The sequence below is a fragment of the Penicillium cosmopolitanum genome (genome assembly GCF_028827165.1).
Source record: "Penicillium cosmopolitanum strain IBT 29677 chromosome Unknown utg000012l:1.0-3308103.0:1.0-3310761.0, whole genome shotgun sequence".
Lineage (NCBI taxonomy): Eukaryota > Fungi > Ascomycota > Eurotiomycetes > Eurotiales > Aspergillaceae > Penicillium > Penicillium cosmopolitanum.
In genome coordinates this window covers 1,275,289-1,289,510 of record NW_026622682.1, presented here as the reverse complement: position 1 = coordinate 1,289,510, position 14,222 = coordinate 1,275,289, and positions in this window count along the sequence as shown.

The following is a 14,222-nucleotide window of genomic DNA, read 5'->3' as shown; positions in this document are numbered from 1 at the left end:
GCATATGACCTTATCCCTGCAGGAAAACAAGGTAGAAGCCTAAATAGATAGATAACTCTTCTTTAAGATTATTATAAACAGTATACAGACATAGCTCTAATTAAACAGTTATTACTATAGTCCTTTATATACAATAATCTTCTGATTTGATTAGTAATTATAAAATTATCTATAAAGTTCTAGAGGTCCTAGATATATAAAGAATATATCTCTAAATTACTATCTATTTGATACTAACCGGCCCCACATAATATTCGTAAAATATTACTCAACCCTCCTACAGAGGGTCCGCCACCCAAACGCTAGATACTACCCAAACGCTAGATTTTCAAATATTTCAACTTTAACTTTAAATTACGTCAATATATATTGTAGATTTATAAGTTTTCTATAATAAATAATTATATTAGGTACAAATCTATATAAATCAAAAAGAATTAGGGTTTTTTAGACGTTTTTAAGCTCGTCTATACTTCCTGATCTCTACTAAGACCTTCTTCTACTTCTGTCTCTGCTACTTTTAATCAGCTTCCTTGCTTAATTTATACTCCTTTCGCTTTATTTCCTTAACTTAACTAGAAGATATAATACTAGTAATTCTTGTATAGCATCGAGAGGTATTATACCGGGTAAGGTATACAGCTGTAGCAGCTTAAGTTGTATCGAACTAACGCTGTAATTCAGATGCTAAGGTTATAGTTATTTTAGTACTTTTTCTGAGTTTATCTAAGGCCTGTTTGTAGTATAAAGAAGTAGGACTATAAGTATTAATATAGTTACTAATCCTTTTTACTTTTTTAGCGGTTTTTAGGGTGCTGAGGTTGCTAGGTTGTGATATCGTTGATAGTATAGTATCTTGAGGTCTAATATTATTATTATTATATAAAGATAATTTATCTATAATTAGCTTTGAATTAATTAGCCAGAGACCAGCTAATTTAAACCTATGCTTAATTATTTGAGGACGAAAGGTCTTTTAACAAATTTAAGTAATTATATGTAGAAATTTATCCTTTATAAACTTTATACAACTAGTCGCTGTTGTAGCTTTAATTACCTTACTATACCAGTGCTTATAAACGTTAAAAATACTAATATTAAGAGGTTATAAGATATAACTTAAATGTATAAGCAAGAAGAATAATATTATATTATTCTTCTTATAAAACTTAATAAATTATCTAGTTAAATAGGATCTAAAATAATTATATAAGATAAGGTATTTTGCTCTTTTTGTATAACTAATTATCTACTTATAAAAGAGCTAAATCTACTAGTAGGCTAATATATTATTTATATAGCCAGTATCAGTGATAGAAATATACTTATTACTGTCTAAGCCTTTAAACTATTATAGTAATACCTGTCTTCTACTTAGAATTATAAGCAGTAGATAGGTAAAACTATCAGCTAAGATAGCCTCTAAAATAGTAATAGATTTATAATTTATAATAGAACTATTAAAGAGTTTCTTTCTCGGCTCCTTTGTAATAATGTACTAATCTTTTCTGATACTAATCTGGAAGCCTGTCTTATTAAAATTATAGATATCTTTAGGTAGGATACTATACTTAGTTACTATACATTGATAGTTATCAAACTATCTCTTAACTACTAATTTATCTAATACAATAGCTCTTTTGATATCGATAGCTCTTTAGCAACGGTAGTAGAATTCAGGATAATGTTAAAGAAATTATACTAGCCAGTGTTTACTGATTTATGGTAGTTTTGTAGTCTTATCTGAATAAGCTTCTTTAAGAATCAAATTAGCAGCAATACTAATTTACGTACGGTTTATCAATAACCCGACTATATTAAAGTAATTAATATACTTATAGAGAGCTAATTCTTATATAGGATTAAGCTTCTGTCTGTTAGGTTATTAAGTAAAAAGGGATTTTTACCCTTTCTAGCGCTAACAAAGCTAATCTATAGGAACCGCGAATTCTTATATAGTTTTTACGAAATTAGGCTTTAATTAGTCTTAAAGTAATACTAGGGCTTTAAGGACTTGATCCTCGATCTCTTGATTATTCTTAGGTATTGTTGGTGGAGTTATTAATGATCAAACATATAGTGTAGGAAAAAGTGAAAATCTAGCGTTTAGGTAGTATCTAGCGTTTAGGTGGTATCTAGCGTTTAGGGGGTATCTAGCGTTTGGGTGGCGGACCCTCCGTAGGAGGGTTGAGTAATATTTTACAAATATTATGTGGGGCCGGTTAATTTAAATATAAAGTAAAAGTCCTAGAAGTATTAATTTCTAAATATATAAAGGAAAATCCTAAAGAGTAATTATTTCTAGATATATATAAAGAAAAAGCTCTAGAAGAGAATATTCTTAGGTATAATAAGTAAAAGAATTATCTATATAGATTATATTATTAATTTAATAATAAATATTAGAATAGATATAGATCTTTCTTAGGAAGAACTATAATAGTAAACCTTATTAGATATGATTATACAGTAGCTAATATATATATAAACCTTATACTACTAAGTAATTATATAGTAGAAAGAGTATATAAAGTAACTTAAGATAGCTTTAGTAAAGACTATAAAGAAGAATATATAAAAAAAAAGCCTAAAGATCTAGAGAAAGAATCTAATCTTTTAGCTAAAAGATTATCTTTACTAGTACTACTAATCTAGGCTAAGCTCTCTTACTAACTATATATATAAATTTCTAACTCTCTAATATATACTAGAGATATATTAGAATATCTAATCTAGAAGATAATAATAGTAAATAAGTTAATAATTAATAGTAAAGCTATTAGATTAAGGAAAGAATAGTTTCTATATATTTTTTTCTAGCTAGAAAAAAATAGTTTTAAAGAATAGTATTATCTATATAGAATACTAATAGAAGATAGTAAATCTAGAGAATATTTTAAACTATCTAGTAATACTATATAGTAATCTAAATATCTAGACTAAAGTAGGAAGATAATTATTATAGTTAAAATAAGAAAAAGAAATATTATTTACTAAATTTCTACTATAACTAGAAAAGAAATTTATAGATACTAATACTATTAAGTAGCTAGATTAGATAAAGTAATAGATATTACTAAGTTTAATAAATATAACTATAAAGATAGTATTATTTAGTTATAGTATTCTAAATATCTTTCTAGGTCTAATTAGTTCTCTATATAAGATTAGTACTAATAAGGATATCTTAGAGCTTTATAAAATAAAACCCTACAAACTACTAGAATAAGTAATACTAAGAAAATAGATTAGATTCTAACTATCTCTATTAATTAAACTAAGATATATATAATATACTAATAAGATAGTACTAAAAAGTAGCTAAAAAGAATCTAATAGATTAATAAAGAGAAATTATAAGATTATTACTAAAGTAGAAGATACTACTAATAGAAAAGCTAGTTATTATATTACTAAATATTCTTATCTTCTAGTTCTCTAGCTAGAAAGCTATTATATTATAGTAGAATTAGCTAAGAAAGAAAGTTAAATTACTACTAAATTAGAGATAAAGATAGAATAAAATATTAATATTAAGAAAGATAAACTAGTTATTAAAAGTAATACTAGTAGTAATAAATATATATTACTAAAGATTAGATTAATAATATTATTCTTAGCCTACTATAGATTAAAGATATAAATAGAATATATTTATCTAGAAAAGAGTATATAGATATCTATATAAAGTCTTATAGAAAGATATAATATTAGAACTAAAAGAATTATTTAATTAGACCTTTAGATACAAAGATATTAAAAGTAAAATAACTATTAGTAAACAATATTTAGTATCTATTTAATAGAATAATAATACTAGACAGATTATAAATCAGAAAGATTATATTAGATAATATTAAGAAGACTATCTTTTAGCTAAAAGATAAGGTCCCTATTATTATTATAGGATTCTGAGTATATAATACCTTAGATACTTAATACTAATCTGAAGCTAAATTTTCTTTAAGTTATCTATATATTAAGATCTATCTAAACCCTATGTTACAGACCATGCAATATGAGGGGCCGCAGGGGCCGCAACCTACAGATAGGCTACTAAGAGCCAACCGTTCCTAGGAAAGGAACGCAGGATCAGATTACGTAAGTAACGGTCAGAATTAGCCTCTGATTCGCTGTGCTAAATAATACTGTACTAAACTATAAGACGGCTAGCGCAATATAAGAACGGGCGTTCTTTCTACCGTTACCTAGTTTACGCTATAAGTATAAGTACCTAGTAAGGACCTATATAACCGACCTAGTACAGGAAACGGCTATGCTTTTACTTATTCTAGATTATATCTAGAATATAGGAACCTATAAAACTATATATAACCACAGGGTATACCAGCAGGTATACTAACGGGTAGGTAGAACTTATACTACTTTAGGAGATTTTAATACTATAGAGTAATACCTTAATAAATTAAAACTACTGATTAGTAATCTAAAATCTAAGAAGATTATACTACCTAATTAGATAGTTATTATCTAGATTTTAAATTATCTAGATAAAGACTATTTAGGATTTATATAAAATATTATATAATCTCTGTATAATAATCCTAAGGTATATACTATTAATTTATTAATAAAATCCTTTATTAATAAATTATATAGTAAAGAAGATAATAGTATCTATAGTATTAATAATTCCTTCTTTAATAAAAATAATATAAATAAAATTACTAAAAAACTATAGAAAAAACAGCCTTATAAAGAAAAATTCTGTAAAAATTATTATAAAACTAATTATAATATTAATAATTATTATTTCCTATATCCTAATAAGTACCTAGATTAGTAGAAATAAATTAATATAAACAATATAAATACTATATAAATACTATAAATCTGAATATATATATATAAGAAGATAAAAAGCTCTTAATATAAGACAGCTTAACAAAAATTAGTTAAGCTTAATAGAGAATACTTAACAAAACTAGTTAAAGCTTAACAAAGCCAGTTAAGGATCTGCTTAATAAAAATAGTTAAGCTTAATAATAAACTTAGCAAGGTTTGTTAAAAGTCCTTGTGATCCCCAAAGTGCCATTACGGCATGTTACGTCTACCGTAGATAGCTTTTCTTATGTATATAACCTTTTATATACTAGATACTACTTAATATACATAACTTCACTCCAGAATCTTATATGGTAGTATATCCGAAACCGAATAAGCCTTTTATAGCTATTTGTAAGAAGACTTATCTCTGAGAAAGAGTACTCTTCTGATTAAAATTATCCTAAAAACAATAATAAGATTAGACAGAGTATACGGACAACTACTATCGTACTGTTAGAATTCCCCTTATAAAGCTGCGAAACCCCTGAATTAAAACTATTTAAGTTTATTTAGTTAGGAGACACAGAAGACCCCTAGTTCTTAGGAAAATCGTATAACTCCGGCACCAGAAGAGGGCTACGTTATATTAGGCTGTATAATTTTAAGAAGCTAAGAGAGGATCTGTATAATTAATAACAGATAGGTAGGGATTAGCTATTATTACTAGCCCTAATTACCTAAGTTATCCTAAGAAAAGTATCCTTCTGACAGAGAATACTCTGGATATAGTCTAAAGTATAGAAGTAAAAGAAAATAAAAAGAAAAAGTATAAATAATAAACAGATTAGACCAAAACTATCTGAAATTATATACTGCCTTCTCTCTAAGAAACTACCTTAATATCTAAAAATATAAACCGATATCCCTACCCCCTATCTGCTCTTACCTAGTACAGAGTAAATCTTATCGACTCTACTAATATAAATAAGTAATAACTATTAGGGCCTTCTTAATAGACTAGATATATAAGGGTATCTCTAGATATTAAGAGAATATAAATAGATATATTGAGAAGAAATCGAATAAACTTAAATAGAAGCTACTGCTGCTGCTGCTAGAGAAGCTACGTAATCTATTCTGGTTGCTACCCCTTCTATTATACTAGCTAGCATTCTAACTCCTATTTAATCAGAAGTATATAATTAAGTTTAAGTATACTAAGAAGTAAAGAAAGCTTTGCTAAAATAAGTTAAGGGAATCCAGAACTATTATAGAACAGTTTAGTACAATGCTACCTAGAAGTTCCTTCTTAATTACAAACGTTTTTTTACAGAAACAGTCTGTTTTACTAGTATCGAACTTAATAATAATAATAAGGTTATATATATATATAGAGCCCTAGTAAAAAGAGTAAATAAATAATAGGAGACGTACCGCTGTTAATATACATTATTATTCTAAGACAAAATTAGAATATAGCCCTAGTTTAAAGTATAGATTCTATAAGTATTTAGTAAATACCTTAGAAAGATACAGAAATAGGAATGCTTTGCAACTATACGTTAGGAAGATTATTAGTTATTTAATAAATATACTATAAATAAGAGCACTGCTATAGCAAACTATAAAGATATACAGATTTATAAGGATATTCTGACCTAGTTTATTATTATTAGTATAAAGCTATATCTCTAGCAAAAATAAAAAATAAACTGTTAGTAACTAAAAGCTCTTAGGGATATTATTAACCGGTTTATTATATACAAACAAGGTAATATACATAGTATCTGTATTAAAGGTACTATACAGGACTAAGGAGATCTAATAGATCTAAGTATAATACTAACTATCTCTGGCCGTTTGTAAAACCGCTGTCTGAAAAAGACCCTAAGAGATACCTATTTTAGCTATAGATAATTAGGATACTTTAAAAGAGACTATCTGTAAGCTAAACCGGCAGAAAACTAGATTAGACTAGTAATATTAAAGTATTTATTAGTCGAATAAAGAAGGCTTTAATAGTTTAACTATCAGATAATTCTCTAGATCTGTTAGTATCTATATTAAAGTAATTAGACACTAATATAAAAGGATTAGTTATCTCTATATAGTTACTTATAATAGGAGATTCTTTACTCTTCTATAGGGTAGCGCTAGGTAAGTATAGTACAGGTATATATATTAAGGCTTTACTTAATTACAGGGCGTCTTATATATTTATCTTATATAAGACCCTATAGAACAGTCTGAATCTAGGCTTAGCTAAGAGAAATAGTTAGGAGCTATATATAAAGATACCTAATAGTGGCTGATTAGTTATAGATATATCTATCTAGATCCTGCTTACTCTAGGTTCCTAGTATAGTATAGTTACTGTATAGATACTAGACCTACTAGACTATAAGTTTATTTTAGGAAAAGACTTCCTATACTTAGTAAACCCTTTAATTAACTAGGTAAGCTTACAGATAAAGATATATAACTATTAAGAAACCTATATAATTGAATTAGTTAGATCTAGAATTACCCTATCGTATGATAATACCTACTTTAACCTTCTGTTAGCAAAGTAAGCTAATAGAGCTATATATAAGAGAGGTACTAAGGCTGTATTATTTATTTTATAGCTATAAGACAAACCGACTAAAGCTAAACAGATTAAGTATATTCTGACCTATTATAATCCGAAGGTTATAGAGATCTTACAGAATTACTCTAAAGTCTTTTGAGATATGCTTCCGGATAAGCTTCTGTCAGAACGTATAATATCTTATACTATTTATACTAGTAATACTAAGCTAGTTAATATTAATAGCTATCTGCTATTAGATAAGAAGCTCTAAGAGCAGATATATTAGGTTAAGAACCTACTAAAGAAAGGATTAATCTAACCCTCTATAAGCATATAGGGCTTTCTGGTTATCTTTGTAAAGAAACTAAATAGTACCTAGCGAATATATATTGACTATTAAACCTTAAATAACCTAATAGCTAAGAATAGTTACCTATTACTATAAATCTAGGATCTCTTAGACTATATTAGAACAGTAAAGTTTCTAACTAAGATTAATCTTATAGCCAGATATTAGTAGATTTAAATAGATTAGGACTTAGTTAAAAAGACAGCTTTTAATATAATATAGGGAAAATATAAGTGGCTTACTATATCCTTTAGCCTATATAATACTCTAGTAATATTCTAGACAACTATAAATAAGATATTATATCTGTTCTTAGGTAAGTTTGCTATTGTCTATCTTAATAATATTCTAATCTACTTAGATATACTAAAGGAGTATTATAGGTACCTTAATAAAGTCTTAGAGGTACTTAGAAAGGAGTAATTAATTACTTAGCCTATAAAATACTTAATTATAGTTATAGAATTAGAATTCTGTAGCTATATTATCAGAAATAGACAGATTTATCTAGTACCAGAGAAGATTAAAATTATTTAAATCTAGCTATACCTAAGAAACGTTTATAAAGTTTGCTAGTTTGTTGGCTTAGCTACCTATTACCGAAGGTTTATTTATAGATTTGTATAAATTTATATATCTCTTTATAAACTATTTAAGGAAATAGATATAGATCTATAAAAGCAGAAGTTTAGGCCTATTACTTAGACGATTATATATAAAAGTACCTTCTAAATACTTAAGAATACGCTGGTTAATGTTCCTGTATTAATCTAGGCTAATTATAGTAAGCTATTTATTATCAAAACTAATATATCTAAATAGGTAATTAGGATAGTATTGCTCTAGCTAGACAAAGATAGGATCCTATACCCTGTTACCTTTAACGGCCAGAAACTAATAGGTACAGAACTAAACTATCTAGTTTATAAGAAGGAACTTCTTGCTATTAAAGAGGCCCTCTAAAAATAGGATTAATATATTAAGAATAGCACGATAACTATAATTATTACCGACTATATAAGTTTGTAATATCTTTAGATAATAGTTATCTACAGTAAACAGCTAGTATATTAGGTTAAAGAGTTTTAAGAGTATAATCTAAAGATTTAGTATTAGAAGGGATCAGATACAGTAGTCTCTAATATACTAAGTAGGAGACTAGATTTTATTAAAGACAGTCCTACGAACGTATTAAAATCCTAACCAGTATAGGACGTTGCTCTTAATATAACTAAGGTAGTTAAATACTCTTAAACTATTATATAAGTCTCTAAAGAAGAATAGTATAATACTACTGTATGCTTTCTAGAAGGCTAGAAGCTACTGAATAATAAACTTACTATAAGGGCTGTCGCTAGGTTTACTCTAAACCTAAGCTTATATAATAGTAAAGATACAGGAGAGCGTATACTAGTCTTTACCTATAAGGATAGGCTCTGTATACTGTTTATAGAGTAAGCCTTCTGTAGAGACCTATTATATTAGGTATATAAGGAATTTAGTTATTTAGGCTATCTAGGCCTAAATAGAGTAGTTAAACTGTAAGGTTAGTAGCCGTAAATAAGATATAATATTAAGTAAATATCTAAGAACTACCCTAAATATTAGGTTTTGTAAGGTTTAAGAAAGTTATTAGAATAAGAGACAGTATAGTATATAGTAACTATAAGAATTTATCTGTTCTAGAGATAGGGGATTAACTTTATCGGTTAATTACTAACAATACTAAACGGTAACTAATAGATTATTACTGCTATTAATTATATAACTAGGTAGTTAGTTATATAGGCTGTTCTAAAAGCAGATAAAGAGACCGTCGGATAGTTTCTTTATAATTAAATTTTTACAGATTATAGTACTCTGATAGAGCTTATATTAGATTAAGGTATAAGTTTTATATTAGGTATAGTTATATACTACTTAAAACTTATACAGATAAAGTATAAAACAACAACCCCTTATTACCTACAAATAAATAGTAAGGTCGAAAACTTTAATAGTTTAATTAGTTAAATACTTACGAAATATTTTATAAATAAACTGATAAAGGTATAGGACTTATATCTGTTGACTGCAATAGTAGCTATACGTTATTATTAATATATAAATATAGGTTTTAGCCCCTACTACCTTATATATAGAATATATCTATAATTATCTAGCAATGATTTAGAACTCCCTTAGCTATTTAGCAGTTATAAGGTTAAGTTAGAATATATATAGGATATAAGAACAAAAGTAAATAAACTCCTCCTAGTATATATAATCCGGATGAATTAGGTCCGTAATAGTTTAGTTATAAAAATAAGCTTTTAGAAGGATACTTAGGTTCTCGTTAGAAATAAAAATAGTAAAAAGTTTAAAAGTAAGTAGTTCAGACTATATTAGGTCCTTAAAAGCTATCTACTTAGGACGTACGCTCTTGAAGAGCTAAATAGCCGTATACTAAGGAATCTTATTAATAGATCTTAACTTCTAGAAGTAAATATAACGAATCCTATACGATTATAGACGTTACCGGCAGCAAGAAACGCTATAAGGTAGGCTAGGATTTACTTAAGGTAACCTAAGGAGCTATAGAAGATCCTTAAAAAAAGAAGATTCTTCTCCTATATACTTAGATTTATCTATATTTACTTAAGAAGAATAGGATAAACTTAGATATAATAGTATATATTATAAGAAGGTAGAGAAGGATATAATTATATTGTACGTTATTAAGAAGAACAGAAGTCTTCTATACAGAAATAAAAAGGACTAGGAGAAAATCTAGTTAGAAGCTTTAGAAAGCAATAATTTATTATCAGATAAAGGTTGAGATAGCTCTCTTTATAATAAAGATTAAGAAGATTCTTCTTTTTATAAGCCTGTAGGAGAGTAATCTGCTCTAGCAGAAGATATTTAAGGCAGTTAGGACGCTAACGTAGCTAAGTAAATATTATTCGAAGAACCTCTAGCTATTGTTATTCCTACAAAAAGAACTAAAAGATACTAGAAGTATTCTAAATTAAGATTAAGGAAACTATAGTATATAAATAAGATTCTACAGAATTAAATAAAAATACTATTAAAACTTCTTAAGGAAATATATAAGCAAAAGTACTTATAACCTAAAGATATTTCTAGGTTTAGCAACCTTAGTAGGTTATAGTTAGCCGTACTTAATAAGAAGAGTATAAAGACGTCTATAATTATAGATAAGTCTCTCTAGATCTAGATTAAGACGCTTATAAATTATATAGAAGTAAGGCTAGTTAGCCTAGTTAAGGGAGACCGAAAAGTAAGGATTAGTTAGCGCTAAAGAGTAAAAGCTCTTAACTAAGGCAGAGCTAGATATAGAAAAATATAAGAAGACAGTAGGTACTTAGGTACGTATAGGTAAAATAACCGGAGTTTAAGTAAAGCTATACCTAGGGGTATTAGGGCTAGCAGATATAACTAGAGCAGCCAGAGTAAGCAGAGTAGCTTTAGTAAGTAAAGTATTATAAGTAGCTAAGATAGTACGCTTAGCAGTAAATACCTTTACTGCAGAATAGCTAGGGTTTTCCTTACAAAGTATATCAATAAGGAAGCAAGGAAAACTGTCTACCTTAGTGTAGAATAAATAGCGTAACTAGCCGGTGCTGTATATACAGTTTGTATATATACTATCGAAAACAGGTTACTTATTAACGACTATAACAACACAGAAACTAAAAGGCCTATTCTAATTTATGTACTTCTTATAGCAGTTGTATACAGAAAGTTTATAACTGATACGCTGTACGTATGTAGTACAGAGTTATAAGGGAGCCCTATAAGACTTAGGACTGTATCGTTAGTTTATATTATGAACAGGAATAATTTAGAGCAGAGAAAGCTCTAAGGCAGACTTAAATAGGCTTATATCAGGGTTATTATTATTATTAAGGCCTATACAGCCTAAAGATATATTAGTAAATAATTAAATATATTCTCGAAAAACAAACAAACTTACTGAATATATCTGATATACTATACTTTAGTATAGGAGATCTGCTTACCGTTGTACATAAGCTATAAGATTAATAGATTAGGGTAAGTTTATCTTACTTAGAATCAGGCTTAGAATCAGGCTTAGAAAATTACTTTTCTGTATAAGATTGTTATTTATCTATATAATTAGACGTAATAACGACTTTAGGGGTCCTTTTTAGAGAAAGGCTATACTTAGTAGATAGGGTAGTAGGTTTTACTGCAGAAGAATATCAGTAATAATACGCAAAATGTAACAGCTACGTAAAGTAAGGCTCTGGATTATAACTTATCTATAATAGAGAAGCGCAGACTAGTTTAAAGTAATAGTAAGATAAAGATAGTAAGATAGAAATAGTAAGATAGAGATAGATAAAGGAAAGAAGAGGTTTTAGAATAGCCGGTAACATACTTTTGTTAACAACAACAATATACTGCTACTTCTTCTATAAACAAAGCTATCTGCTCCTACCCGTTTGCTTATAATTAAGGCTATTTGTACCTAACGTTAATAATACGTATACGTAACGTACGGATTAACTTAGCACTATTCGTTCTGGCCGAAATTAAATATAGTAACCGTTTAATTCTAACCTTTTATAAATTCTTTTTGAAAATAAGAAACTTAAGGATAAGTTTCGTCTAGATAGGGAAGGATATAATCCCTAAAGTACTATTACAGTATATTATATCTACTGTAGATAGCTTTTCTTATATATATAACCTTTTATATACTAGATACTACTTAATATACACAACTTCACTCCAGAATCTCAGGTTTTTATTTTTTAATAATATAGTAAATAGATAGCGGGTTTGCTTATCTAGAAATATTATATAATATATATAGTTATTATATATTTTTGGTGTTATAGGACCACCTATATCACTACATAGTCTTTCTCCTCTTCTATAGAGTGTAGTATTATTAGACCTTTTATTTATATATCTTTTTGCCTTAGATCTTAGGTATATATCACAGTTTTTAACTATTTTATATAAGTATTTGTCTGATATTTTTATATTTATAATATTACTTAGTATATATTTAAGAGCTTTAGGACCAATATAGCCTAATCTTCTATGCCAGTTATTTATCTCTATATCTTTATCTTCTAGATATAGTAGCTTATTTTGATATTTTATATTATGTATCTTATTAGGATATAGTATATTAGTATTGGTTTTATATAGGGTATCTTTATATCCTTTTATTGTTAGTTTTTTATTATTATATATATATACACTATTTTCTTTGAAAATAGATATACCTTTTAGTCTATTAGTACTTAGTATATTAATACCTAATTCAGGCATATATAGCACATTATGCATTATATATATATAGTTTAGATTAGTCTGTATAATAACAGTTCCTTTATATTTTATTAGTATTTTTAGTGCTTTTCCCCAGTTTACTGATTTATTTACTGCTTATTTATAACAAAAATAATTTAAATTTATAATAACAGAGACAGTAGCAGCAGTATTAATAATAAAATTATAAATAGGTCTAATCTAATAGGGCAGTTTGCCTAGATAACCTTTATTATTTATAAGTATATTTTTATTATTTTTAGTATTAGGGGTATTATTAATACTTATATTATTATTAAGATCTAATAGAAGATTATTAATCTCTATATCGATATCCTAAATAGGTATAGTGTCAAAATTATCTGAATCAGACAGAATAGTATTAACAACAGCAACTTGATCGTTATTTTGTAGGTTTTTATTTTTGTTATTTTTGTTGTTTTTGTTGTTTATATTGTTTATAGTGTTTGTATCGTTTGTATCAATTAATTTCCACCAATCTGGACGCTTATTAGGGTATAGGAAATAACAATCATTAACATTATAATTAGTTTTATAATAATTTTTGCAGAATTTGCCTTTATAAGGCTGTTTTTTCTATAGTTTTTTGGTGATTTTATTTGTATTGTTTTTGTTAAAGAAGGAATTATTAATACTATAAATAGTATTATCTTCTTTACTACATGATTCATTAATAAGTGATTTTATCAGTAAATCAATAGTATATACCTTAGGATCATTACGCAGAGATTGCGTAATATTTTGTATAAATCCTGAATAATCTTCGTCTAGACTATTCAAAATCTAGGTAATAACTACCTAATTAGGCAGTATAATCTCTTTAGATTTTAGGTTACTAATAAGCAGTTTTACCTTATTAAGGTATTGCTCTATAGTGTTAAAATCTCCTAGAGTAGTATTAAAAAATTCTTTTAATACTAGGAATTCAGTAGTAAAACCCTTAGGATTAAATAATTCCTTTAGGGTATTCTAGGCCTGAATAGTACTAGTTTTATCCTTTATATATAATAAAGGATTATCGTCACACAATAGCTTAATAATAGCTAGTGCCTTCCTGTTTTTTACAGGAGTTATAGTGGTTTCATCGGATATTGTTCCATCTGGGTCTAGGGTATCGAACCCTAAATCCTCTTTGACCAATAGAGCGTAGGCCCTAATTGACCATGTAGTATAATTTTTGAT